Source organism: Camelus dromedarius, chromosome 3 (genome assembly GCF_036321535.1).
Source record: "Camelus dromedarius isolate mCamDro1 chromosome 3, mCamDro1.pat, whole genome shotgun sequence".
In the NCBI taxonomy this organism is placed as follows: Eukaryota; Metazoa; Chordata; class Mammalia; order Artiodactyla; family Camelidae; genus Camelus; species Camelus dromedarius.
In genome coordinates this window covers 80,330,849-80,344,550 of record NC_087438.1, presented here as the reverse complement: position 1 = coordinate 80,344,550, position 13,702 = coordinate 80,330,849, and positions in this window count along the sequence as shown.

Below are 13,702 nucleotides of genomic sequence, written 5' to 3'. Positions count from 1 at the left end.
CTTAGCACTGTACCATACTAATTCAGCATCATTTGGGTGGGACAGTGTTATGTTTACAGAATATAGTAACAGTAACTTACCTTCTACCAAACCTATTCATCTTTTTTTCCTCCTTGCCTTCCCTCTAATTCTGTGAATGTGGGAACGGAGTGATACTTTAGAATAAGCTTCACACCAGATGTCGTTAACTTTGCCACAGGAGAAGTTATCTGAATTGAAGGAAAAGCATAAAAAGAGTGTTTTCCTTCCTCCCTCTGTCCACACACCACCATCAGACAGATGCAAGCACCAACGCATGTGCACACACACGCACACACACTCACGTGCACAATCGCACAGGCAGACCCACAAAGCACACACACCCGCACACATGTGTGCACGCTCACACATGCATGCACACGAAGGTTCTCATATACAAACACACATGTGCACACACACAGACACGCACACATGAGCTGCTCGCTCTTGGGACTCACTGACTGGGTGTAGGCATTCTTAGAAAGTAGAAAGTAAGGCTTACAGGTAAACAGTATCCAATTCTGGGAAACCAGCTCTGCCCTCTTCTCTCAGACACACCTGCTCTTCACTGGAAGCCCGCCTCAGGGACTTACTTGGTATTATTTTATTAAAACAAAGGCTACATCACATTCTAATAATGACAGCAATGTGACTCCGAGTTGTAAACAGAATTTTTATTTGCTGAGCAATACTTTTCTATCCATTGACAACTTTTTTCAGACATGTTTCTAGCTTTCATCTAGCCATATAATTATAAAAATCAAGAATAATTACTACTTGGAAGTGACAGTTTCCTTTATAAAGGATCCGCCATGCTTTGAAAGAAGTCTCTCGGTGCATTCAAAATGTGACTATGTTGATAAAATTTAACTCTGTGCTCGGCTTTTCAGGATTACCTGTTATCATATAATGTTTTGGCATTCAATCACTACTGGACCCGCAGATAATTAACACTTAAGGTTCTTCTGATAAACAAAAATTATGACGAAGGGATTTGAAATCAAGAGTGAAAATGCGTTGAGTGGAATTAACCGCTTTAAAGAAAAGAAAGGCAAGTTAAAGTTACTTCAGAAGACATTCAGAAATTCTAAAGGCACACTCAATGAGGAAAAATAGATGTAGTCTGCAGACCTCCAAGAGCAGGGTGGCTCCTGGAGTCCTTTCCTAAGACTTGCCATCTTGAGACCACCTCTATTCCCAACATTCAAATCTCTTTTTCTTTCTATGCTGCCAGCTGGTCCCAGGGTCATCAAGCAGTGCTAAAGATAGACCAGCCTTTTTTGTTTTCCTCTTTACTGGGGAAATGGTCATATTCTAGTCCAGACAAAAGCAAGGCAAATGTCTGCTTTTCCTGGAAAGCATATGCTTATAATTCCTAATTTTGCAAGAACCAGGCAGTGTAAAATTCAGTTTATTAAAACATCAATTTAGCACATTTGCAAGAGTGGTGGTATTTATTCCTAGTGAACTTGAAATTGTCTTGGATGGCAAAAGAGATCTTTAATTATGTGTAGACAGGACAACAGAACACAATGCATCGGGTTTTTTGTTTTTTTCTTAACATCCCAAGAGCGAGAAAATGATAGGTTAAACGTTTAATGTTCCTGCAGCCTTCATTTTATTTCCATCAAGTTCTAGAGTAAATAAAACTTTTATTTTGGCATAAAAAAACTCCTCTGTATGAGACAGATAGGTTTACAACTGGCCTTATGTTTTTCCACTGGATTCAGGAGGATACTAGGAATTTACAACAGGCTTCTATAATTTTCCACAGCATCTGACGTCACATCTGGAAAGAGCCAGAGAGGAATAATTTTACGTGTGTGAGGTGCTGTTGAGTTTGCCCAAGACACTTCCATATAGTATCTCATTTTGAGCCTCACACAACTCTGTGATATGAGCTTAATTACTCTCTTTCCGGACTCTGCCGCAATGATGGAGCTAGAAAAGTCATTTAACGGCAAGAAAATCGAGGTCTAGAGAACTTAAGCAATTCAGCCAAAGTTTCACAACGAATAAATGGAGGGAACTAGAATTCAGATTGTCCAACTCCCAGATCAGTCCTTTTTGAACACAGCTACAATCTGAATCCAGTTTTCCAATGGGGTCTGGTGGCCATCGGCCTGTACGTAAGAGATTTCTTAACAAAAGACATTCCCTGTGGTGCTGGAGAGTTATGAAGGCCTTCTGATGAATTCTGGTGTGTACCTCCAAGCCCCTTCCTCGCCCAGCCTCAAACAGCACCTGCTCCGGGTACACAGGAATGGTCTCTTGTCTTGATCTCCCCTGCCAGTCCTAGCTGAGCAGTGTGACCACCAGGAGCGCCATGTGCAGAAACTGTCTTTGCCCGATTACTCTAAGATCAGTAAGCAGAAAGGCCATGCATATGGACCAGTATACAGCGCAGGGATTGGGGTGTGACTTGAGAATCAATCCGTGGCCTTGTGTTGCGTGGTGTGTCTGTGACCTGAAGGGGCACGCTTTCTTCCCAGCCTGCCTTTCTGTCTTGAACGCTTACACTGCACATCATTTTGACTTCCGGTGATTAGCACTCCCTTCAGAGTACAAACCCTTTTTATTTTCTTTTTGAGGGAGGGTGGGTAGGGGAGAGATGTAACACACTGTGTAAACCATACTCATTAAAACTGTAACTCCCAGATACACGTTACTACATATGAAATAGATAAACAACAAGGACCTACTCTACAGCACGGGGGAACTATATTCAACTTCTTGTAATGAGCCGTAATGGAAAAGAAACTGAAAATACATATAGGTGTCTAAGTATATATATGTAACTTTGTTGTACACCTGAAACTAACATTGTAAATTGACTACACTTTAGTAAAAAATAAGAATTAAAAAAAAGGTAACTCCACTGCCTGTATCACTCTTTATCAGATCTGGCAAAGGTTTCCAACCGAGAGCCCTCGCAGCTGACGGAAGCCTCCCCACAGAAGTGTTTTATTAGGCAGGCTCTGAAGTTAACAGTGCCTTCAACTTGGCCACTCCAGAGTGAGCATTTACTCCCCTGTTCACGACAGGGACCCCTGCTCTGGCTGCTGGAGGACACCTACTGCTTACCTGCCTGTCTGGGCAGTGCCCCAGCTTGTCCCCCTCACTTCTGGTCTCTCAGGCCCAGGACACGGCATGGATATTTTCTGATGAGGGTTGGGGCACAAGGAGGCAAGAGGCTCAGATCCAGAGATAACATGTTCTCTTTAGGGTAACCCAGCAATCCAGCAAGCCGGACAAGGTGAGGCGGCCAAGTGAGCCAGGTTACCGAGATACAATAAAAATAAGCATACTTGACAGTTTTGCTGGTAAGTGAACTACCACAGTGAGCTCTCAGCCTCCCCCTCACTGCCAATTTGCAAATAAGCTGACCCTTCAGCACCAACTAGCATCAGAAAGAGGAAGTCCCTCTTCTCTCTGCCAGGCCCAGCACAGAGGCGAACAGGATTAGCAGCTGCACAGGCCAGAAGGGAAGATTTCTCTCCTTATCTCCAGGACAAGGAGAGTGTGACCTGATAACTAGTGTCCTCGTTTATGGAAATGCTCATCCTTTACTTGCTTGGTGACAAATGGTCCCTTTACAGTGTCCCTGTTCCTCTGCCCCCCTGCACTGCGTGGAGAGTCTCTTACTGCTCCGATCTCTTTTTGATTGGCTAATCCCTCTGCATGTTTGGATCTGCTGTTTGCCTACACTCTTTTTAAACTAATGAGAAGGCAAAGGTGACGCAACGCACTCTTTGATTTTCATCTCCTGCAGATGGAACATGAATTCTAAGTGTGTTTTTGAGAAGGAATTTGCTTCCTCCTAGATGTCATCTGCATGAGGCTCAGAAAGCGGTAGAACCAGGAGTAGAGTTGGCAGGAACTGCAGCGGCAGCCACGCATCAGACACATGCAACTCTCCGGCTGTGCTCAGAGCGCGGGCATCCAACAAGCAGAAGTGTCTTTCCCTGTGCGCTTCTTTCCTTAACTTTAAAGTCTGAAATTACAAGGAGGGACAAGGTTGTTGTTATCTTATGATTAATTTATGCTTGCTTATTTATACGTGCTCTGTTCCAGGAAAGATTCAAGGTAGCATAATGGATGAATTTCGATCAATGCGCAGGAGCCGTTCCATCTGATTTCTTTTTTATCAAATCCACTTGTTAATGACTGATATGTTAATGATCTGATTAATCCACTGGGTCTGATTCATTTCCATCACCATTTCCATCTCATCAAGACATGTTTTCAAGGAGACACTTGAGGTCCTTCTCGAAATGCTCCATTTCTCAGGGGAACTTTTATTTTCCATAAGCAGACAAAATGTGAACCTTGGAAATCTGACAGACGGGCAAGTTGAAATCGAAGTGTGGAGAGGTTAAGTAATCTTACCAAGCTTTTGCAGACTCTGGAGAAGCCCTTTTTCTTATATCTGTGGGCTTTTTTTTCCCCATAAGTTACACTTCTCTGTCAGATATGTTAAGTCTATACAATTTCTAAAATGAATCTATTTTAGAACAATCACCCCCTGCCCCCAGCAGACTGAGAAAATGCCTCAAAAGCCTCAGGCTCCAGGCACAGGGCTTGCTCTGTGCCTGGTAAAGAAAGCCACACCTATGAGTGCCCTTCTGCTGAACCTCAGTCAGGACATGACCTCTGGGCAGTCTTTGTAGGCACGAGTCCAGTTGAGTTCTTGTGAAAGAGGGGGGTTAGGCCAGAGCAGTGGTATTCAAGATGATCTTACACAGAACAGCTGAAACTTTGGAATGCATGGTCAGAAAATTATTCTCTGCTTTTTTCTTTTTCAATTCTTGCAGTGCTTCTAATGACATTAAAGAGAAACTCTCTGCTCTGTGGTAGTAGACGTTTAACACTCCTTCCATCCTTGCTAAGTTCCACTGTCACCCAAGAGCCGGCATCAGGGTAAGAACCCCGGGCAAGCGACAGTAGCCAGGTACAATCTAGTGATGCTGTTCCTCTCCTGCTGTGTGTGGTTTTATGTTTACCTTCTCTTTCTACCAAGGGATGTTCGTTGTCCACTGGAAGGAGCGATATAAAGTTATCTTTAAAAATAAAAGTATTTAAGTATCTTTCATTGATTCAAAAGAAAAAAATTTAAAAAATAATTGTGTAGCTGATACATTAATGATGACATCTGGGGTAACAGGAAGACAGAGTTAAAGGGCCTTCGGTGGAAGACACGCAGCTGTTGTCCTGGGGGAAAAAGTTGGTACCGACCCCTGATGAGCTGGGCCTGAGGCTGGCACTCTTTTCTTTCCATTTTAATAGTATATTTTATTTAGACCACTATATCCAAGATACCATTTCATCATATAACCAATCTGCAAAATTATCAACATCATATTTGATGTTCATTTTTTCACAATGTCTCTAAAACCCAGGGTGTATTTCCCACCTAGAGGACACTGCAGTTCACACTAGGCACCTCTCAAGAACTCAACAGCAAAACATATGGTAAGAAGTTACCAGATTGACAGTGAGCACAAATCCACAACAGGTAAAATCCGTACTGTATCCAAGAAAACCACTGCAAATTTGTATCAGGAGTTTGAAGAATATTCATTGCAACCTTGTTACAAAAATTTTTTAAATGGAAACAATGCAAATGTCTTATCAACGAAAGGATGGTGAGACTGATACTCGTAATGACAGGTCACAGGAGGTGAGGAATGTCTGGAGACTGGTTTCCCACCGCTGAGCTGGATAGAGAAAAATATTCACTTGATTATTTCACAGATTTTTGGTTAAGGATCAAATAAGAAATTGTAAGGAAAAGGAAAAGCCAAAAATATTCACTTGATTAATTCACAAATCTGGGGTTAAGGATCAGATGAGAAATTGTAAGGGAAAGCCTGTTACAAACTGTGAAGTACCATCCCCGTGTTCAGGGATTATCACATTTTGTGAGTGATGAGGGAGGCAGGAGAGGATAAAGGGAAGTGAAGCTGAAGGAAACTGGTTCATCAGCTGGAAAGCAAATCCAGCTGTCACTGTGGCCGCACGGGCCTGGGTCCTGGAAAGGCCGGAAGCAGCCCCAGCTGCGATCTGGGGTCAATCCAAACCCCAGCGAGGGGAGGGGTCAGAGGAGTAAAAACTCAAAATCGAACAGACAAAAGTCACTTCAATTAGAAGACTCCAAACTACGTCAGTGAGAAGACCCACCACGAGAGAAGAGAAGCCTGGGGAGCCCCCGAGTCTGGATGCAACTGTCCCAAGGGCACAGCAGCCACAAAATGGGCCCCGGCCCCCGCCACCCACACCGGCTCGCGTCCATCCACACCGGCTGGCGTCCTGATAAGGCCTGGCCCCAGCAGCCAGGCGGTCTGGGTCCACGACACACCCGGCTGCTGAGCGGGCAGCTCAAGCTGTCTGAGGTGGAAGGGGCAGAACGGGCAGAGTGAACGCCACGATGGCAGCTTCCCCTGGTGCCTAGCACCCAGTGCCCGCAACAGTGCCCAGCGCCCAACAGCAGGAGTGCCAGGAAGAGTTTAAGTGAGTGAAATGCAGAAGAAAGGAGGGAGGAAGGGAGGGAGAGAGAGAGGGGAGGGGTGGGAAGGGGAAGGGAGAAAACAGCCCAGTTTTCCAGGCCAGGGACCCGAAGAGCAGCGAGGGCAGAGGCCGAGGCCCAGTCCCCACCCCAGGCCTCCCGCTCCGTAGAAGTGCCAGAGAGGAGGCAGCCCGTGGTCCGAGCTTGGACCTTACAGTCCATAGGAACTGGCGACTGAAATAGAGCCTAAAAGTTGACAGTTATGTTTTATTGGGTGGGAGGACTCCAGCCGGGATGACAGCCTCTCAGATGGCTCTGAGGGACTGCTCCGAAGAGGTAGGGGAGGAGCCAGGATATACAGGAGCTTTACAACAAAGGCCAGGTAGTCGGAACAATAGAAAATTACTCATTATGGAAAGAAAACCAGTTAAAGAATTTAGTGCTTTTCTACGTATGGGAGGAAGCAAGCATTTGGGCTCATTGAATTCATTCCTTTGACAAGCACCTGGCTATCTAGGGCCAGTATCTTGTCCTTTCTTATTCTGAGTCCCCTCAGGGTGCACCACTGTGAGTGGCTGCAGGCGCTGGGCTGCAGGCTTGACTTCACTGGGGGGTGGTGGGATGACTTGATGGCTTCAGCATTCTTTGTTTACTGATATGGTTTGCAGTATTTTCCGTTCACAGTACCAAACTTCATTTCCCCTGGACCACTTACTAGTGTGTATGTGACACCGGACACACACTTCCTAACTTCTCCAACTGTCGGTTTCATCTGCATCAGGGGAATGACCATACCAGCCTCAGAGCGTCATCTCCAGTATTAAACGAGGTAAAGTACACGTACGTGATGGACTGGCCGGAACTGTCACTTGAATTATTACTGTTGTTGTTACTGCATACCCTCTACAAGAAGGCAGAGAAATTACTTCGATGCTGTTCAAATGTGACATGATACGGATTTTTCATTCCATAAACAGATTCTTATACTCTGCTTCCTAATTAGACTGTATCTGTCATGTCTGTAATTTCTGTGTAATTAAATTGAAATTAAATGTCAATTTACTTTGAATTACAGAGTAATTCTATGTATACATGCCACGCAATCTGCATTTTGTTAGAAGATGACAACCAAAAATATCCTGACAGTCCCTTGGTAATTACACAGTGATCTGATTAAGATCAGTGCGAGAAAATACCTGCCAAAACCTGAAGCAGAAAAACCACGAGCTGGTGGAGGGGCCGGCAGAGGTTAGGGGCAGGAGGGGTGGGGAGCATGTGAGCTCCTCCATGACCTCGCTACTCCCCAGGAACCCACAAAATCCTGACTCAATGGCAATCACTTCTACAATCAGTGGAGGTGATCATTTAAAAAGAAAAAAAAAAAAAAACCTTAATTACAGAACATGCTAACAGGCACTGTTTCCACTTTGCTCTAACCTAGCCATTTTAATTAGGTTGGTGTCTGAGGTCTTGAATCTCCCTGCCTCGAGGACTGGGACAAATGTGGAGAGAACACGTGAAACCTCATCCAGGAATTGAAGCTTTCTGCGATGTAAAAAAATGGCTTCCTCTTAATTTTTTTTTAAATAGACTTTACAGTCTATTCTATTAAGCATGTTGATATTGAAATCATTCTTGAGCACAAATGGCAATGAGAAAAGATGAGGTAAGCAGGGCGCCAGGGAGGCGGAGCCCGGGCACCGGAAAAGCAGGCCAGCAGCACTCCAAGGGCACAAGACGCCGGTCCGCTTAGATGCTCAGCCAGAAATGGAAACGCTGCCACCTATTCTTCCCCCCCCCCCCCCCCCCCCAGTTTCCTTCCCCTAGATCCACTCTGCGGCCAAGGAAGCCACTTGTCCTCTGCCTCCCTTTCCTTGGCTTTGCCCCTCGGTACCCTCTTCACCCAGATGTGGCTTATTTCTGACAGTTAACCAATCTCTGCTCTGGCACTGCTACAGGGTGAGGATTGGCTATTTCCTGTTCATTCAGCAAAAGGCTCCTTTTCCGTTTCCCAGGCCTCAGATGCTCTCCTGGTTGAGTTTGCAGGGCCCTCAGTGGCCGTCTTCAGAGGGGAGGTGAGAGGCCCTCTGAGCTACAGGTCAGCAGTGCACCAGATGGAAGTCACGCCCTACCTGCAGCAGGAGGCACAGCAAAGAGTATGAAATCCAGAGTCCTGAGTTCCAGAACAGGCTCTACTTCTTACTAGCTATGACCCCAAGCCAAGTCATTTAACCTTTCTGAGCCTCTGTGTTCTCCCACATGTAAATGGAAATTAATCTAAACTGTCCTGACTATTGCAGAGGGCCATTGGAAGAACCAATTAGCTCATATAGATGAAAATGTCTGGAGGGAGTAAAGACCTATGTTTATTGCTATTCTCATCACAGGAAATATTTCAGTCAAGAGTTTTCTCTCTTGCAGACGACTGGATACCCAACCCAGCCCAAGGAGATGGGAGTGGAGGGGAAATGGGTTTGGAGAATTCATAGCTAAAATTTTTACCAGAGAACATAGGTTCTTGTCTCCAGCAGGAAAGAATTCAAGAGTGAGCCATAAAAAAGTGAAAGTAGATTTATTCAAGGAGATACACACTCCTTAGACGGAATGCTGGCCATCTCAAAAGGGAAGAGAGGCCAAGAGGCCTGGGGATAGTTAGGTTTTATGAGCTGGGTAGTTTCATATGCTAATAAATGGGAAGATTTTTCTATTTTGGGGAAAGGAAGGGGATTTCCAGGAATTGGGCCCCACCCACTTTTGACCTTTAATGGTCAGCCTAGGAACTGTCATGGCACCTGTGGGTGTGCCATTTAGCATGCTGATGTATTACAGTGAGCATATAATGAGGCTCAAGGTCTACTGGGAGTCAAATTTTCTGCCATCTTGGTTCTAACCAGTTTTTATCATATCCTCAACTGCTGTGTCATTCTTTTAATGGTTGTGCCCTGCCCCCTTCCCTCCTGTCTCAAAATGACCAGAGGTGCAGCTTTAAGCCTGGCCCAGTTTGGGGATCATCTCTTGTCCTCAGACTCCCTTTCTGTGATGCTCTGGGCTCTGCCATCAGCTGTGCACCCTCATTCTCAGGCCCCACGCAGGACTGCAAGCCTGCTTCAGCTCACATTCTCCCCAGTGCAAATTCAGTGGGAAAGAGCATGTCCAGGAGCTCTCACTCCTGTTCCAGGACTCGTTCTGCTTTGATCAGTCAAGTCACATGTGCACCTACAAACCGATCTCTGTGGCCAAGGGGATTTGGGGTCCTTACTGGTGCTGATCCCAGCTTCTGGTCCTGGAAACTTACCATCTGAACTACAGAGACTGAGCAAGAAGGGGATGGCTCCCCAGGGGACTGAGAAAGAAAGAATGGAAGCTGGGCGGGATTGGTCACACATGTCTACTCAGAAGTCAAGGAATTTGTGGTCAGATACAGGCTTAGAGCAAAAAGTAAGCAGATGAGGGGAAGTGGAGAATGGTCTAGGTAAGGATGAGAGAGGCACGACTACAGAGACTCCTGATTGAAAATAGCAGGTAACCGAGGAAACGGTAATGAGCAAATGTGTCCCTACATGGTGTCACTTTGGAACTCCAGAATTAGACAGTCCTCTTACAGAAAAGGCATCAAGAGCAGCTACTGATGGAAAGATACTGTACCCAAGTGGTACGATGACTTCTGATGCGTGGCTAATGGTTACTTGAACTTTGCTTTCACATCCAGAGACAAGATCCCATCTCTGTGAGTATTTCTGCCCTCTGCAAGTGTTCCTGCTGCCTGCACCATCAGAGTGTTTTTCAGGCCCTCCTCTGTTTGCCACCTGACTCTAAATAACATGCTTCACTTTCCACCATCACGTTGCCTGGCTTCCCTTTTAACTGAAGGCTAATGCACATCCCTAGACCGGCTGGTGTGGAGGCAGCGTCGCGCCAGCTGTATGCTGGCCCGCTGGCCAAGGACATCAGCAATGAGAAACGGATTCTGATACATTTGCCTGAAAATTTTTTAAGGTCACCATGCTTGTTGCATGTGTCTCTTGTGTTCTGAATATTTCAGAATTTTGCGTAACAGACAACGTGAAAAAGTCAACATTTTTCTTTTCTTGTCTGCCAGATTCCACAGAGGATATAAAAAGTGCAACATTTCTATGAAAAGGAAACTGTTAAGCTGAATATCTTTTAAAACTAAGCCTATTATTGCTCAAAATGTAAAGCCATCTATCATCTGTGACTGCCTTTTCTATTTGGTCATTTTGGAACTAAAGAGAACCCAAATGTGTCTGTAGGACTTGGGCTCTGCTCATTACGAGCTTGGCTCTTCCTTTCACATTGATTTTAACTCGGCATGGTTCTCCTCAACCAGAAGGTCAACTCAGCTGTTCACAAACCAATACAGCTACATGCTTGTCCTTGTCTTTATAGTTTCCTTTTTGTTTGACTAATTATTATCTGGACATGGGACTCAAAAATTCATAGGGTATATAAAAGAATACATTGCAAAGAAAGTGCTCCCAGAAAGGTATAGCTCAGTGGTAGAGTGTATGCTTAGCATGCAGGAGGTCCTGGGTTTGATCCCCAGTACCTCCATTAAATATAAATAAACAAACAAACAAACCCGATTACCTTCCCCCACTAAAACACACACACACACACACAAAAACAAAAACAAAAAAAGAAAGTGCCCCAAGACCACCTGCCCAGAGTCTGTCACTGTTAAATACTTTGTGTGTCTTCACACACGTGGATGTCCATCGCCTAGACAAGCAGTTTACATACATATATATACACATATTTCATTTTTTCCCTAAAGGAAACCTAGTATATATTTATACTATAATATAATACATCTGCAACTTGCTTTTGCCTTTTTTTAAAAAAAATTGAACACTCTATCTTAGAGAGCCCTCCCTGTCACCACTCATGGGATTCTTTTTCAAAGCTGCTACTGGTGGACTGTATCTTGCTGTTGTAAATGATGCTGTTAGATTAATTTCTAGCAGTAGAGTTGCTCTATAAATTCATATGTGCATTATTGTATTTTTTAATTATTAAATTCTAAAGATTGAATATATTCACAAACATTATATATATATGTGTGTGTGTGTGTGTATTTAGGAAAAAGTAAGCTTCCTCAGCTTCACTGTTTGAAAGCCATTCAGTTCCCATTCCTGAGGCAACTTCTGCTACAAGCTTCCTTTATATTTGCTGAGACATGCAGTGTTCTGCACCTTCCTCTTCTCATGTAACCATACATCCTGCCTATCTGACTATATTCCAGCATGTAGAGAAGCTCTCACTCTTTTGTACAGTGAGTAGACTCTATGGAGGGATGTGTCATAATTCCATTTAGCCAGTTCCCTTCTGATGGAATTGGTAGGTTATTTTCAGTGTGAACTATATGCTATGCAAACTATTAAAACAATTCTGCAATAAATAATCTTCTACACATTTCATTTGGCAAAAGAACAAATACACCTCAAAAAAAAAGCGTTTCTAGAAATAAAAATATTGGGTCAAAGGGTAGTTGTATTTTAAAACGTGGCAACAATTGCTAAATTGCCATCTATAGCTGTTACACCGATTTACATTCCCAACAGAAATTTATAGGAACGACTGTTTCCCCATACTCTCAACTTACCAAAACATACAACATGTGTTAAGAAACTTTTTGACCTTTGCCAAACAGAGAGCTTAAATGGTATTTCGTTATGGTATTAATCTGAGTATCTTTTTTTACAAATATGCATCTCATAACAGGTTTAATAAAACATTTATGCTTCCTTTCCTGTGACCTAACGTTTCATATTCTGTACTTTTTTCTATTGGTTTAGCGTTCTCATCCTTATTGATTTGCAGCAGATTTTTATACACTAAGGAAAGCAGTTCTTTGTGCAAATTATAAGTTACCACTTGACATTTGTTGACTATTTTTTTTGTCATGCAGAAAAATTGATTTTTATATAGTCTAATTATCAGCCTATGGTGTTTTGTTTTATGTCATATTTTGAAATGGCTTCCCTACCTGGAGATTATTGCTTTAATTTTTTAATATCTTTTTCTGGTTATTAAGTTTTTATAGATTTTGCATTTAAAATGCTTATAGATATTGATAAATTATCTTGCAAAGAGATCATACCATCCTATACTCCCAGGGACACCGTGTGTTTACTCTGTGAAGTGTCTGCTGTTTATTTTTATGAATTGTCCATCCCTTCCTAAATCTTAGCACCTCTGAGAGCAAAGGCTGTCTTCTGTTTAATGTATCATGGTACCAAGCATAGGGCTGTGCACAGGAAGGACAACCAATAGGATTTCCTTCTTACTGGAAATAATTTCTGACCAAGAAAGGATGACTGTGCCACATCCCTGCTCACCACCTCATCCCAAGCAAGTGGTATTGAGAAGATGGGTCCCTGGGCATCTGAGATCACATTTTTTGAAGCACAAATTAGAATCACAGTCTAATTCTTTCCAGATTTTGAAAATGTATTTATAAGATTCACAAATCATAACAGTTAAAAACCTTTTAACTGCAAACCATGAATCTCCTATATTGAGGGGATAAAAATACATGAACTGGGGTGACTCTGTAAAGTCCAAAATACCGTAAATTAGGAAACTCGAGGAATTGCATTGGTCCTTGAAGATTGGTTTCCTGGGGAAGTAGAGAAGGCAAAGAAAGAGACCACCAGCTGCTTAAAAGCATGTTTAACATCCAAACTGGGTGGGGAGGGGTGGTGGTGGTTGCAGCTCAGTGGTAGCATGAACGAGGAAGTCATGGTCTCAACCCCCAGTACCTCCATTGAAAAAAAAAAAAAGACAAATAGAAAAAAAAAAAAAAAAGATGCTGAAACACCCAAATAGGATGTCTGTTTGTAGACAATAGAAGACCTGACATATAATGTATAAAATATTATTAAATATGGACCTAATGGCACAAAGAGGCTCTCAAAAAACAAATCTCCCTCCTGTGATCTGCTCTCTCGGAGCTTATACATAAGCTCAATTTACTCCACTCAAATTTTCTAAAAAGATAATTAAAATATAATTAAATATGGCACCTCCGCATAATGTAAAAACCCTCTGATGAATTCAACTCTCTTCTCCTCTCTTCCCTATCCCACTGGCAAACAAATAGACAATAATTGTACACATTGGTAGAAGAGACTGGGGGAAAATCATATTTACACCTTT